Below are 15,980 nucleotides of genomic sequence, written 5' to 3' on the forward strand. Positions count from 1 at the left end.
GAAAATCCAACCTACGTAATGGGTACATTGTGTGGGTTTTTCACCAGCCCAAAGGGACTGCCCTGCCCCGCCCCATGATGTGGGATGGCCAGGGTGAGTGTGAATTTATACCCAGCACTGGTAAAGACCTTGTAAAGGAACACCTTGAGAGGCTGGACACCTTCAAGTCACCTGGTCCTGACAGTTTGCACCCCAGAGTACTTGAGGAGCTGGCAGGCATGATAGCCCAGCCACTGGCAAGGATATTTGAGAAATTGTGTCACTCAGGTTAAGTACCCAAAGATTGGAAGAAGGCCAATGTGGTGTCTATCTTCAAGAAAGGGAGAAAAGTAGATCCAGGAAACTACAGGCCAATCAGCTTGACCTCAATCCCTGGAAAGATTTTGGAAAAAATGATCAAAGAGACTGTTATTGACAAACTGGATGATGGCAGCATCCTGAGGGACAGCCAGCATGGCTTTGTTGTATGTAGGTCTTGCCTGACCAATCTCATTTCCTTCTATGACCCGGTGACATATCACCTGGACAAGAGAGAAGAGATTGACATCATATATCTAGACTTTAAAAAACTCTTTGATCTGGTGTCCCATGATCTCCTCATGGAAAAATTGGCCAACTGTGGCCTTGGCTACATCACAATCCAGTGACTGGGGAATTTGCTCCAAGGTCGGACCCAGAGAGTGGTAGCTGACGGAAGTGAATCATCATGGTACTCCGTGACCAGTGGTGTCTCACAAGGCTTTGTCCTTGGACCTGTACTCTTTAGCATCTTTATTAACGATGTGGACATTGGTGTCAGAAGCGGACTGGCCGTTTTGCCAATGACACCAAACTTTGGGATACAGCACTCACACCCAAGGATAGGTTCGTGATCCAGGCTGACCTTGATAGGCTTAGAAAGTGGGTGGATAAAAACCTGATGACATTCATTACAGATAAATGTAAGATACTCCACCTCAGGGGGAGGGGAGGGAACCTGCATCATGCTTATAGGCCTGGCAGTGCTACGCTCACTAGCACAATGGCTGAAAAGGACTTGGGGGTCATGGATGACCACAAGATGTACATGAGCCACCAATGCGATGTCGCAGTTGATAAAGTGAACAAAACTCTGGCTGCATCCATAGATGCTTCCTAACCAAATCTCAGGATGTCATCCGCCCTCTGTACTCAACCTTCGTGAGGCCTCAGCTGGAGTACTGCATCTAATTCTGGGCTCCACAATTCACGAAGGATGTGGAGAAGTTTGAGAGAGTCCAGAGGAGAGCCACGCACATGATCAGAGGGCAAGAGAACAGGCCTTATGAAGAGATGCTGAGATCCATGGGACTTTTCAGCTTGGAAAAGCGGAGGCTCAGGGGTGACCTGGTGGCAGCTTATAAGTGTATAAGGGGTGTGCATCTGACTAGGTCCAACGGTCACAAACTCCTCCAAGAACATTTTAGGCTGGACATAGGGAAAAACTTCTTTATGGTTTGAGTCCCCAAGGCCTGGAATAGATTCCCTCCAGAGGTGGTGCAGGCACCTACTCTGGACTCTTTTAAGAAATGTTTGGATGCTAATCTTGCTGGGATCCTTTGACCCTAGCTGACTCCCTGCCCCTGGGCCAGGGGACTGAACCTGATGATGTTCCGAGGTCCCTTCCAGCCCTAATGTCTATGAAAAAAATCTGTGAAAATTATCATTTAAATCATTTGACACATATTTGCACTAGCACCTTATGATAGAAACAGGAACTTAAGAAGCAAAGTTTTTTTCCTGGGAACATTTTCTTACAATGTATTATCTACCTAATAACAACATGGCAGCTGCTTAAGATCAATATGAGTGATGGATGTCTATAATATATGTAAAATTATAGGAATGTAGGGCTAGAAGGGACTTTACAAGGTCATCTGATTCAGCTCCCTGTTCAAGGCAGGGGCATTTCTAACTAAATCATCCCAGCCAAGTGCCTGTTTAATCTGCTCTTGAAAACTTCCAATGATGGAGATTCCACAACTTCTCTAGGGGACATCTTTCAATGCTTGACCACTCTGATAGTCAGAAAATTCCTCCTAATCTCCAACCTAAATTTTTCTGGCCCTATCTTGAGGCCATTGTTCCTACTCCTGTTTCCTATCGCCACAGAGGAAAGAGCATCAGCACCCTCTCTATAATAACAGGTATTTGAAGACTGTTCTCAAATCTCTCAGTTTTTTCTTCTGCAGACTAAATAAGCCCTAGTTATTTTAGCCTTTCCTCATAACTCTTGCCTCCTGGCCCTTAATATTTTTATTGCTCTGTGCTGGACTCTTTCCAAACTATTCACATCATTCTCAAGTATGGGGCCCAAAACTAGACACAATACTGTGGGTGAGGCCCCATTAAGTGATGCTACTGTGCAGCAGCTTAATAATACTATGCAGTAGTGTATTAGCACTGTTTGTACTGTGGCACACTACTGCACAGTATTCAGAGGCTACAGGGCTGTTGATGTCTTCTATAGATGCACCTCCTGAGAAGCAATTATCACTAATATTTTTTTTAATTCCTACCCTCAAACACAGAACAAGGATTTTGAAAAGGGGTTGTGTGTGGCAGAGAGGACACTAGAACACGGGATATAATCAGCAGTGGAAACTGGAGACCAAAATCAGAGCTCTCAGCAGCAGAGAGCTCACTGAAAACACATTACAGAGTTGAAGTGGGATGTTACTGCACCACTGAACCCCATGTTTCTCTCCATCTTTGGGGTAACCTCTGAATCAGGGTGTCACTGAAAACATGAAGGAGCATTACTGAGTAAAGACTACAAACTGGATTATTATTGCTCTAATGCAGATGTTTAGGCAGTTCTGAAATCTATAGATTTGCTAGAATGGCTAAGTACAGGCAGTCAAAAAGCCTGAGGCTGAATCAATTTAATCTTTTCAAGTTTTCAGCCATTAGATCCTGTTATACCTTTTATGTTAGAATGAAGAATTTTTATCAAATTTCTACATGCCCTAGATCAGGGATGGGCAAACTATGGCCCATGGGCTGGATCTGGCCCACCAAGACATTTTGTCTGGTCCATAGTGGCCTTACCCAGCCCAGGTGTTGGCGGCAGCTCAGGCTGTGGTGTGTGCAGCCAGTCCCACTGCCCCAGCGCACGCAGTAGGGCTGGGACAGTGTGGTCACCAGAATACATTTTCTGGCATCCCCAACAGTGGCTCCTTCTGGCTGCAACTGCCAGACCTAGCCCTGCTTCCCAGGCACCCCAGGCCATATGCCCTACGCTCACTGCCAGGGGCACTGGACGGAGTGGGTGGATGGGGTCTCCATGGAGACTGGCTGAGACCTATGTGGGCAAGGATGCACAGCCAAGTGGGTGGGATCACAGGTGGGTGGGGTGGGGAGTGGCCTCCAGGAACAGAGTGAGCATGGCTGGGGGACTGAGCAGCAAACAAGGGGAAGCAAAGAGGACAGTTTTCTGGGAGCAAGAGGAGGAAGGGGAAGAAGAACCAGGAACCAGGCACCAGATTCTGCTATAAGAAGGTAACTGAACCAGGGTAGTCTGTGTGCTTGGGTTACTGAGGGCTATTTGATGGATTTGTATACTTGAGTGTGTGCTCTGAGCAGCTAAGTAGACTAATTTTCTGATTGATTGCTGCCTAGGTGTGACAAAAGGCCCTAACAAAGGGGCCTAGCCAGTCCAGGCCCAGGAGAGGTATATAAAGAGGCAGTCCAAGCAACCAGGGAGAAGCAAACAGAACAGTTTGTAAGTAGTTTACAAGCAGTTTGCTAGTCAGTTCATAAGTCATGCCACCCCTCTTTGAAGGGGAGTGTAAAAGGTAATATATATATTTTTTATATATGTAGTTAGGATTGACTAACTATATGGTTTTATTTTAGCAGCTAAAACTCAGCAAGTAGACCAAGACTTAAGCCTCTTGTCCTGAGTAAGAGAGAGTTTTCTTGGACACTCTCTCTCACATTCCTTCACTGTAACCTTGCTGAGTGGAAAGAGTTTGCAGGGAAAAAGGAACCATCCAGATCAAGGAACAGCAAACAGGCCAGCTACAGAGGAGTTTGTGCCTCTCTTTCCAAGCAGACCTTTCCTAGCTAAGTGAGAAGCAGCAGATTAGAAGACCCAGAAAGATAGCTGAAGGATGTTGCAATCCCAGAGCCACTGCCACTTCCAGCTCTTCCTCTGCTTCCACCTGTGAGATGTCTGTCCAGGCAGCACCACATACGGTTGAGGCTTCCACCTAGGTCCTGGTTTGGTGCTGTGCAGACTGTGGCTTGCAGATTCCTTTTGGTGTCAGCCAGGTGGGGGAGTTCCTGTAATATGAACAGTTCCTTCTGATAATATTCCTCATGGAGAAGGCAAGAAATCTATAGGAAGAGGTAGCAAGGCTCTGAAGCATCCTCCACCATGAGGACTTCATCGATTCCAAGCTGGAGGAAACCTCAAGGACTGTGGAGGAAGGATTGCCAGAAGAGGTGCTAGAAAAGGAAGAGGGTATAGACTCCCAGGAAGGTGGAAGCTGGAAGTGGTTTTCCTGGAGAACAGATATGGAGCACGAGCAACAGAAGGGGAGGAGTGCATTCCATTGGTGGAAGAGACCAGGCCAGGAATCCCCAAGGTGGGAAAGATCAAGACCACTGCCATGAAGAGGAAGCAATGGATGGTGGTGGTTGGAGACTCCCTTCTGCAGGGCATGGGGGATCCATCTGCTGGCTTGACCTGTTGTCATGAGAGGTCTGCTGATTACCTGGAGCCCATATGCAAGATGTCATGGGAGGATTACCAAGACTAGTCCAACCCTCTGACTACTACCCCATGCTGCACATCCATGTGAGCACTAGTGATACTGCCAGGGGTGACCCTGAGCAGATCAAGAGTGACTACAGGGCTCTTGGTGCAAGGTGGAAGGAGATGGAGGCACAGGTTGTGTTTTCCTCAATCCTTCTGGTCAAGGGGAAGGGTCCTGGCAGGAACAGATACGTCCTGCAGAACAATGCATGGCCGCATAAGTGGCATCACCAGCAGGGTTTTAGCTTCTTTGACCATGGAATGTTGTTCCAAGAAGAAGGATTGCTAGGAAGAGACAGGATCCACCTGACAAAGAGCGGGAAGAGCATCTTTGCAGACAGGTTTGCTAACCTAGTGAGAAGGGGTTTAAATTATGTTCATCTGTGGATGAAGAACTATGCCCTGAGGTAAGTGGGGAAGGAAGAGACCTGAAGGAAGCAGAAGCAGAAGCAGGAGGAGGCATCAGGGGAGACCTAATTCTTCTTAAGAAAGTAGAGCAATTGGCTAGGTACCTTAAGTGTCTGTAAACAAATGCATCAAGCCTGGTAAACAAGCAGGAAGAACTGGAAGTCCTTGCAGGGTCCCCAACCTATGATGTGATTGGAATAAAAGAGACTTGATGGGATAGCTCACATGACTGGAACACTGTCATGGATGGATACAAACTGTTTGGGAAGGACAAGCAGGAGAGAAGAGGTGGAGTAGTGCTGTATGTAAAAGAGCCAAATGATTGCTCAGAGCTCCAGTGTGAAGCTGGAGACAGGCCTGTTGAAAGTCCCTGGGTTAACGTCAGAGGTTAAAGCAACAAGGGCAATGTTGTGGTGGGTGTTTGCTATAGACCATCAGACCAGAAGAATGAGGTAGATGAGGCTTTCTTCAGACAACTAGTGGGAGTTTTGCGATCACAGGGTCTGTTTCTCATGGTTGGACTTCAATCACCCTGACATCTTCTGGGAGGGCAATACAGCAGTGCACAGGCAGTCCAGAAAGATTTTGGAGAGCATTGGAGACAACTTCCTGGTGCAAGTGTGGGAGAGACCAACTGGGGGCCATGCTCTTCTTGATCTATTGCTCAAAAACAGGAAAGAATTGGTGGGGGATGTAGAAGTGGACCACAAGTTTGGCAGTAGTGACCACAAGATGACTGAGTTCAGGATTCTGACAAAAGGAAGAAAAGAGAGCAACAGAGTATGGACCATGGACTTCAGAAAAGCAGAATTTGACTCCTTCTGGGAACCAATGGGTAGAATTCCCTGGGAAACCAGTCTGCAGGAGAAAGGAGTCCAGGAGAGATGGCTGTATTTTAAAGAAATGTTGCTTACGGCACAGGAACAAACCATTCCAATGTGCAGAATACATTGCGAATGTTGCAAGTGATCAGCTTGGCTTAGCAGAGAAGTCTTTGGTGATCATAAACACAAAAAGGAAGATTACAAGAAGTGGAGGCTTGGACAAACAACGTGGGAGGAATATAAGAATATTACTCAGGCATGCGGGGATGAAGTCAGGAAGGCCAAGGTGCAATTGGAGTTGCAGCTAGCAAGGGACATGGAACATAACAAGAAGGGTTTTTACAAGTATGCTAACAACAAGAGGAAGGTCAGGGAAAGTGTGGGTCCCTTTCTGAATGCAGGATGAAACCTAGTGACAGATGAGACGGAAAAAGCTGAAGTACTCAATGCCTTTTTACCTTGGTCTTCACAAACAACGTCAGCTCCCAGATTACTACATAGGCAACAGTGTGGAGAGAAGGTGAACAGCCCTTCTGGCAAAAGAGCAGGTTAGGGACTATTTAGAAAAGCTGGACATTTGCAAGTACATGGGGCTGGATGAAATGCATGCAAGGGTGCTGAGAGAGCCGACCATTGTGATTGCAGACCTGGCCATTATTTTTGAAAACTCATGGTCCTGGACTTTTGGAAAAGTGCAAATATAGTGACCATCTTTAAGAAAGGGACGAAGGAGGATGCAGGAAACTACAGACCACCAGCAGCCGAATCTCCGAATCAGATTCAGCTGAATTGATTCAGGACAGTGATTCGAATCACTGAATTAAATCATTGTCCCCCAATTCAGCTGAATCCAAAGTGAATACTAGATGCTTTGCACATGCCTACTAGTTTTATTCCATATCTTCATTAACCATCTGGAAGCTGGAATGAAGTTAACCCTTAGCAAGTTTATAGATAACAAAGCTGGGGGTGTTACTTGATATGCTGGAGGGTCAGGCTAAGATTCAAATTGACTTAGACAAATTGGAGAATTGAGCCAAAAGAAATCTTATGAAGTTCAACAAATTCAAATGCAAATCTCTACACTTAGCCAGTCATCCCCCAATCTGAACCATTACATGGGATTCTTCCGTCCTAAGCAGCAACTCTGAAGAAAAAGACCTGGGGGTTACAGTGGACAATAAAATGGATATGGGTCAGCAGTGTGCCCTTGTTGCCAAGAAGGCTAACAGCATACTGGGCTGTATTAATAGGAACATTGCTAGCTGTTGAGGGAAGTAATTATTTTGAACTGGTGAGGTCACATCTGCAGTACTGTGTCCAGTTTTGGGCCCCCCACCATAGAAAGAATGTGGACAAGTTGAAGAGAGTCCATTGCAGAGCAATGGAAATGGTTTAGGGTCTGGGGCACATGACTTCTGAGGACAGGCTGAGGGAACTGGGTTTATTTAGTCTGCAGAAGAGAAGACTGAGGGAGGATTTAATTACAGCCTTTAACTTCCTGAAGGGGGATTCCAAAGAGGATGAAGCTGGTTTGTTCTCAGTGGTGACAGATGACAGAACAAGGAGCAATGGTCTCAAGTTGCAGCAAGGGTGGTTTAAGTTGAATATTTGAAAAAAAACTTTTTCACTAGGAGTGTGATGAAGCACTGAAAAAGGTTACCTAGAGAGGTGGTAGACTCTCCATCCTTGGAGGTTTCTAAGGCCCAGCTTGACAAAGCCATGGCTGGAATGATACTTGGTGATGGCCATGCTTTGAGCAGGGGGTTGGAGTAGATGACTTCCTGTGATCCCTTCCAAACCTAATTTCGTATGTTTCTATGATTCTGTGATTGGGATTAGGATTGTGGGGCTGTGATGGTGGGCAGAGCTGTGATCTACTACCCACACGCCCCTGTAACAGGCACCAGTTCTGCAGGCATGGGCATACAGGGAGTGGATCATGGCTCTGCCCCAGGCTCCTGCCCCATGCTCCTGCTGCAGGCTCCTGCCCCATGCTGTCACCGCCTTGCAATCCCAGCCCAAGCCATGCAGAATGGGCACATTGTGCTCCTGGATGTAGCTCCCTGCCCTCCCTCCTGTGGCCCCATTCCAGCCTCCTGGCTGGTCTCCATAGAGACCCCAGGATCACAAGGTGGTGATAATGTGAAGCCAGGCACACCCCATACCCTCCTACCCATAGAACCACTGCCAATCACAGGAGCATGCAGGGAGTGGATTGTGACTTTGCCCTAGGTCCCAGGCCTGCAGTGTCCCCACTCACCTATCCCACTCCTGGATGCTGCTCCCTGCCCACCCATGGCCCCATCCCAGTTGTCCAGCCAAGCTCAGATACCAATTAGGGAGTTTTGGTGAGCTGTTGGGGTTGCGGGGGGGTTGTTGACCTGGCCTGCAACAGCTCACTAAAACGCCCTAAGTGTCCCTTTGACAAAAATAATTACCCACCACTGAGGTGGCTGAGCAATTAAGGCGTCTTGCTATAACTTTGAATGCATTGGTATAAAACTCATTCTTAACTTTTTGCAAAGTCAACCTAGTTGTAAATGGGAATCTAATCATCTGAGTTGAGTCAAAGGCATCCAGTTATGACACTAGACACATCACTCCTTCTGTGTCATTGGCTACAGAAATCAGTTTGCCTCAATTGCAGGGGTCTGATGGGCCATTTGTTTTAGGAAAATGTGTGTGTGTTTTCATGTGAACATACTTTGTAAGACTAAAGAGAGTGATCTGTTTATTTTAACATGCAGAAAGTTAAGGGATAGCTGATTGCAGCCTGTATGTGCTTATATATATGTGTGTGTGATACACATACCCACTCACCCATCCACCCATATATGTATCACACACACACACACACACACACACACACACACACACGTACGTACGTTTATATATATGTGCGTGTGTGTGTGTATATACCCTCTATATGACCTCTTGAGATCTCTTCCATCCCTATTTTTTTATAATTCCTATAGTACTTTTCTGAACTTTTTTCCAATTTATCAGCATCCTTCTTGAACTGATAATGTCACAACTAGATGCAGTATTGTAATAGCAGCCATACTAGTGACAAATATAGAGGCAACATAACCTCTTTACTCTTATTCATTGTTCTTCTGTTTATACATCTAAGGATCACATTGACGTTTTTGAACATAGCAGTTTTCAGAACTTACGTTCAGCTGATTATCCACTGAAAACCTCAACTCCATTTTAGATGCAATATATCGCATAAGCATGGCCTGCATTCTTTGTCCTGAGAGGTGTGATTTTTTTTTTTTCCTTTGGCTGTATTAAAAAACATATTTTTAATATGTCCTTCCTCTTCTTCTTCATTCTTTACCATTATTTCGTTGTGCCATCTACAGAACTTTTCAGATCTAATTTTTCAGAGGTGTAACAGTGTACTTCTGCCCTGGGCAGCTATGTGGCATGTGGGGCAGCAATGACTTGTGCTTTGCCAATTTGTGGCATTGCTATCACTGTAATAATAGCTAATTTTGTACACCCCCCAAACAAAGGTGGTTGCTGGCCCAGTATCCCCGACTCAGTTATGCTACTGCTGGTTTTATGCTTTCTTCACTGATTTAAAAAACAATTTTATAGTACTGGGGCACAATCTGATTTTCTGAAAGACATCACTATGAATGCAAGTATTCAGTGATGATTCCCCATTTAAAAGTATTGCTAAGTATCGCTCAATCTATTTTCAACTTTACCTGAAGATATAAAGACATTTTCCTTTTTCATGGTATTTCTTTCTGCATTTTGCTATGGGTTTTACTTCTGTTTTCTAAGAAAAGCATGCAAAATATCTAATCATCACTTTCTATTATTATTTTTCCCATGCAGGGCATCATGTACTGTTTACAGCAGATAGCCTTCTGTTTTTTCATTCCCCCGGAGAGATTTGTTGCTTCATTTCCTCACCCCAACTGAGCCTTATGTTATCAATACTGTCTTGCAGTTATAGAGAAAAAATACATAGGATGTTCTTATTTGTACAGTATTCTTATTTGTGTTTTGCCAGATATCTGATTTCTTTTGTAATATCCTTGCATACCCCTTTAGTAGGGATAAATCTAGTATAAATAATTTTCCATTCTTTAGATTTTTGTAAAGAATATTTTAACTGTAGGATAAAATGACTTCTGCTTTCTCCCCCATCTTCTTCTTGCAGTTGCTTGAAAAGTTTTACCTTGTTTTCTTGTTTGTTTGTCTGTTTTAGTGCACTCCTTGCATATTTTAGTTTCATATCTGTTTATCTCTTTCATTTTTGCATAAATTTAGATAGGGACAAATATTTTGCTGGTAAAAAGGTAATGTAGCCAGGCCAGTATCCTTGATACTGTAAATACTGGTTAGTTCTGAATATCCCTTGAAAGAGGTAGTTATTTTTGCCTATCTTCCTATACTGGAAATACATGGGATTACATCTTATGAATTTTTATTGCTCATTTTTAGTGAGGTATAGGCTGAGGGATGGCTGACCAAAGCGCAATTCTATTTCTGTTCTATCTAACAATATTTGAAAAGCTCAGTCTTTGCTTTGCTACAACAACTTGTTTTAAGAAGTTCTTCTAGAAGTGCGCATGTGATAGGAAGAGAACAGGAAAACTTTATCCCATCCCAGGCTCAATATTGTTATCATGATTTAATTCCACCGTACCCTATTCAAACTTATCCATATCTGTAATGCATCCCTCAGATAATTTTTCAAATCCATCTTCTACTCTTCACCAATAAATTGCTTATATTCAATTGGAGGATTTTGTATTACACTTTAAGGCATAGGTCTCAATATGCACTTTTCAATTTTTGCAGCATTTTAATTGAATTATAAGGAGCCCTCTCTATTTTAGCAAATTCATAGGCCTGTAAAATAAGAAAAGAGGAATTCTAATAGAAAATGGGGGAAATTGATTGTTACATAAAATCCCCTTCTTTTGGGAAATAGCATGCCTGCATCCCATGGCTTTGTTATGCATATAGGTCTAAAGTACAGTGATGCAGATTATTTTCTGTAATGTTACAAGATGACAAGAGTTCTAGATCATGTACTAACATATTTGTGTTGCTATTTCTTGCTTCTAAGGGGCATAGGGCTTCTGATTGCTGTTGGTCATCAGTGAGCAAAATCCTGCCATAATTACTAGGCGCAAAACAGGAACTTGATCCCTGTTCGCATTCCCAACTGCATGTAAATCTGATAAAAAAAGTAAGGTCTCACTTCCCATGTATTAAAATCCCATTTTACTTTAGTTTATCTGTATCTTGCTTACTTTGAGTATTTTCATTGTATTCATATAAATTAGGTGAGAAGTGATTGACCCTAAAGCACCCTATATTTTGTTAGAAATAAGGAATTACTGATGCTTTCTTGGAAGTTTATCATTTAAACAAGGGATAAAAATTCTGGGATAGAATTTTATTATGGTCACATCTGCTGTTGTTAGATGTGGTAATTAGGGCTGTGTGAAGCTTTGGTCGCTGATTCGATTCAGCAGCAATTCGGCGGCCGAATTTCCAAATCAGAATTGAATCAGGAAACCCTTTACTTTTTCTGAATTGAATTGGAACCCTCCATATCAATTCAGAGAGATTCAGAAATATTCAATGATTCGGATATAGACACAGCTTTAAATGTTTTTTCTACATTCCTCAAGGTACCAGGCGGCTCGTGAATGCTGAGATGCTGGGGCGGATGGAATGTCCCACAGGAGCACGGAGGGGTCCTCAGCGTGCTTGGCAGTGGACCCAAAAGTGGACCAGAAGTGCCAGAAGTGAACCAGGCTCACCCTCCACCCCACGGCGCTCCTGTAGGACTCTCCATCCACCCTACTATCACAGCGTTCATGAGCCGCACCTAATACCTCCAGGTATGTAAAAAAAAAATTTAAAGTTGTGTCTATGGCGAAATCGCTGATTCCCTGAATCAGAATCAAATCTTCAGATTTGGACTTGGCCAAATTGAACTGGGACAGTGATCTAAATCAACTAATCGAATCACTGTCCCTGATTCGGGCTGAATCCAAATCAAATATGGCCCGTTTCACACACCTCTAGTGGTAATCTCTTCAGGCTGGGAACACTTTGGTTTTCCTTAGGTTTAGAGTAAAAGAATGACACTATTGCCACAGTTTTATGACCATTCTAAGGCAACTCTAAGACACTGGAAATACTATAACTTTTCTAAACATACAAACTATTGGGAAGGAATTTAAATTGGGCAGTGGTGGGGAATCTGCTAGGGTTTTAAAAAAATACTGAATGACAAGTTTACATGTGCACTTTAGTGCACACTAGCTTATTCTACTGTGTATAAAAGCATCACAGCAAAAATAGTGCTAATACATGTGAAGCAGAATTAGTCTACTGTGCATTACCCATCACTAAAAAGGCATTCACTTATGCTACTGTGTATTCAGGCAGCCTAATGCACCTTTATGTAGTACCTCAATTAGAGGTACTAAACTTAAAGCACAGTAGCAAAAGCGCATTAATGAACATACAGATGTGCCCAATAAGTGTCAATTTAACTGTTTTTTCTTTAGTGTGCATCACCATAGTAACTGGATATCTCATGAATTCATGCCCTCAACTCTTCTGTGCAGGACATTACTATCCTTATGTAAACCTTCTGCTGGGCACTTGTCTGGTGCATCAAATTTTCACTATGGCTCAAGCCCCTACTCAGAAATCTGGATTTGGCTGGGGTGTCCCACATAAACAAAACCTCTTTGCAAGCAGTGTAAACACAAAATGTCAGATTTATTACAGAAAACAAAGGCAAAGAAAACAAAGGAAACTTCAAATGCAATTCAAACACTCTTAACTATGAAGCGTATTCTCTAGTTTGCACCCCTTTTAGGGAAACTCCACCCATGCCCAGGCAGTCTGGGACATGGGGACTTACCCAAATGGTAGCTCCAAGGGCCTATACTCCTACACCTGCTACTCAGCAACAGGTTGGACGGCAGGGGCGGGCAGCAAAGCAGAGAGCTTTACGAGCTTCTTCTGAGCTGCTTCTTGGGGCTAGCTGCACCTTGGGGAGATGCTAGTGTGAGTCCTTCTGTGATGCAAGGGCGCCCCTCATTGCTCCTTGGGAAGCTTTAGGGCACCAATCTCCCCTTCCATGTGTTGGATCTGAGGGGGTGAGTTAAGGCTCCATTCAGCATATCGCACCCCTAAAACTCCTAGTTTCCAGCTCCAGTTGGGGCAGAATAGCTGCAAAAGCACTCAGAGAGGCCAGGCCTACCTGCCCTGAGCCGGGACTAAGCAACAAAAGAGGGACAGGAATACCTGAACTGGGCCTGGGCGAAGCTGGGCCCAGTTACACAAACTTGGCTGAGACAAAACAACTTGCAACAGCAGGAAAATGTACTAGCCCTTAATCCTGGCCCAAATCATGCCAGGCCTCAGCCCTGGTCCAAAATGTGCCAGCAAAACTGCTAGGCTCTAATCCTGGTCAGTTTGCTCCAGGGAATAATACCCCCATTGTCTTACCTGACTTAAAATGCAGGAAATGCAGATGTAGGGAAAAGAGGGAGAGAAGCTGAGTCCCAAACTCTGAGACACTCTCTCTTCCTTTACCTTGGATTTCTTCTTCACATGGCTCCAACTCGCTTCTTCACTGAAGTGGGGGGAGGAGGGGAAGAGAAGCCTCTTCCACAGGTAACAGGTTTCTGCAGCTTAGCTCCCCAGTTCTGCAACTTCCAGTTTTTTCTCCCCTCCTTGCAGCCTCCTCAATCGGCTGCTGGGAGACTCCTATATACCTTGGCGTGACATCACCCCATTTTTTCCAATCAGGGAATACCATACTTCCAGCTTCTCTCTTAGCCAATTAATTTAAAATATCACTGCCAAGACTAGCCAGTTAGGCTAGCTGTCTGATCTTCCCTGCTTACCTGACATTCTGGTTTCAGCACACAGCAGAGGATGTCCTAAAACAAAAGCCACAGGTATCACTGAAGGGGGATTTTCTGCCTACATGCAGACAGCATGTATCTTTTCAAATCACCAAGCCAGAAGAGAGGAGGCCAGATAATCACATATAGAAAAAAATGGTTATATTACATTCTATACAAATCAGATACAAAAAAACCCCATATTTAAACTAAGACACACTTCGCAATACAAAAATGCTTATACATTTTGTGTACATTACACTTACTTCACAGATCAAGAATGGAGATGCAAAGAGGAAATGATCCAAGACTCAAAGTGACACAAGAAGTCTATGACAGGCTCTGGAGTCCTAGTCCACTGCTTTCACCAGAAGTCCATCCATCTTTCTAATGTAAGATGAAGTTATTTATTATTTATCAGACAAATTAATAATAATGTCTCATTACTATCTTTCAAGTCATTTTACTTGGCTGCAATGCTTAAAGATTAATTTAGCTTAAGTAAAAAGTCAAATTCCACCAATGCTGTCTGTTTTTTCAGAAAGTTTTTCTTTCTTTCTTTTTTTTTTTTAAAGAATTCTCTCTAGGAACTACATGTGGAACTCTGGATCAATGTGTATCAGAATATAAATAGGAGAGCATAAGAAGGAATATTGCATGTGAAAAGTTATTTTTGAGTAATTGAAAGTGCCCTCTGAATAGCTAATACGATTTAAACATCTGAACAGCAGATGGAAAGCAAACTATGAACACAGCATAGTATATACAGTGTCAATAAGCTGACAAACCAAATTATCATTCTTCAAGGCCCACCTAGTCCCTGCTGAACAATCTTGGGATTGTGCCATAATTATGAACACTTCCAATTTTAACAGGTTGCTACCTTACTTGGAATATTTTTTGCTAGGCTGATCTTTCCATATGTGGGTAAAGTAAAATAAAGTGAGGTGCACTGTATTTTAATTACTGTCCAGTTCATAACTGTGTTCATAGTACCTGAGATATAGACTGTTTGACTCGTATTGGAAAGTCTGAAACAATGGTCCAACATCAGCCTAAAACCTCCTTCCTGCTTGAATGTGGCTGCTTTAAATTTCACTCCATTGTCCCCTCCATTCTAGTTCCCAATGGGCAAAAGAGACCGTCACATCCTTTGTATCTTCACTGGAGCATTTAAATTATAAGAGCTGGTTGAAAGTAGAATTTCTGTCCCATGGGAAAGTTCCTATATTTTGGCTTCTTTTCATCTCATCTTGGAAAGATAAAAAGATATTCATTTCAAACGTATCAAAATATTTGATTTTATGTTGACATTCATTTCTTCATCTGGCAGAGCTGCCTTGGGATCCCATTGACTTGTAGTTGTGCATCACAGACTGGGCTTCCCACCTAAACTATAGATTACTTAGGATGCCAAGCAGCATCTCTGGCAACTACAAATTTATGTCAGATTTAGTCCATAATGAAACCTTTGGTTTTGATTTCCTGACAGAAAACTGAAAAGTTTTCTTCCCATATCAACATCCCTTCCCACCTTTGATTTTTCAGAAACTACATTTCCTATTGAAAAGACCTTTGGGTAGAAAAATTCCCAATTGGTTCTAGTAAGTGCCTTGAAATTGTGCAGAGTTTTATTATATGAGCCTAAGCTAATGAACAGTGCTGCATATTCTTGAATTTAGCGATGATTAGGTGTCTGAATACTGTTGACCCCTGCTGAGTGGCAGATGATGAGAGGGGACCCCCTATACAAGTTTTCCCCTTCCACACTTGCAGATGCATGCTGGGAAAATCCCCTGCAGAGGGATTCCCTGGGTACACATCTTTGTTCCCTAACACAGGGCATGTGTCTGCAAGTGGGGAGGTGAGAACCCATATGGGAGCTCCTCCCTCTGCTCTTGCACATGCAAGCTGGAGAAATTCCCTGCAAGGGATTCCTCTGGTCTCCAACAACTACAAGTGGGGGATTTGCCCTGCTGACAGATAAGCCCCAAGTCAGGGCACAGCACCTAGTGATGTCTGTAGACATCTGTGGAGTGTGACCAACTGTGCAATGGC

The 15,980-nt window shown here is 43.6% G+C and overlaps 1 long non-coding RNA gene across 1 annotated transcript in view; it reads left to right on the plus strand.

Moving 5' to 3' along the window:
* The window catches only part of LOC109298206, a 13,730-nt gene extending 6,036 nt beyond the window's left edge, over positions 1-7,694 (plus strand). Inside the window, exons 2-3 of the long non-coding RNA XR_002097529.1 lie at positions 5,689-5,693; positions 7,684-7,694. This is a non-coding gene — a long non-coding RNA (uncharacterized LOC109298206). The remainder of the gene's footprint in view (positions 1-5,688; positions 5,694-7,683) is intronic.
* Positions 7,695-15,980: the final 8,286 nt, after the last annotated feature.

This window comes from Gavialis gangeticus, unplaced genomic scaffold, assembly GCF_001723915.1.
Source record: "Gavialis gangeticus isolate Ggan-Ray unplaced genomic scaffold, GavGan_comp1, whole genome shotgun sequence".
NCBI lineage: Eukaryota > Metazoa > Chordata > Crocodylia > Gavialidae > Gavialis > Gavialis gangeticus.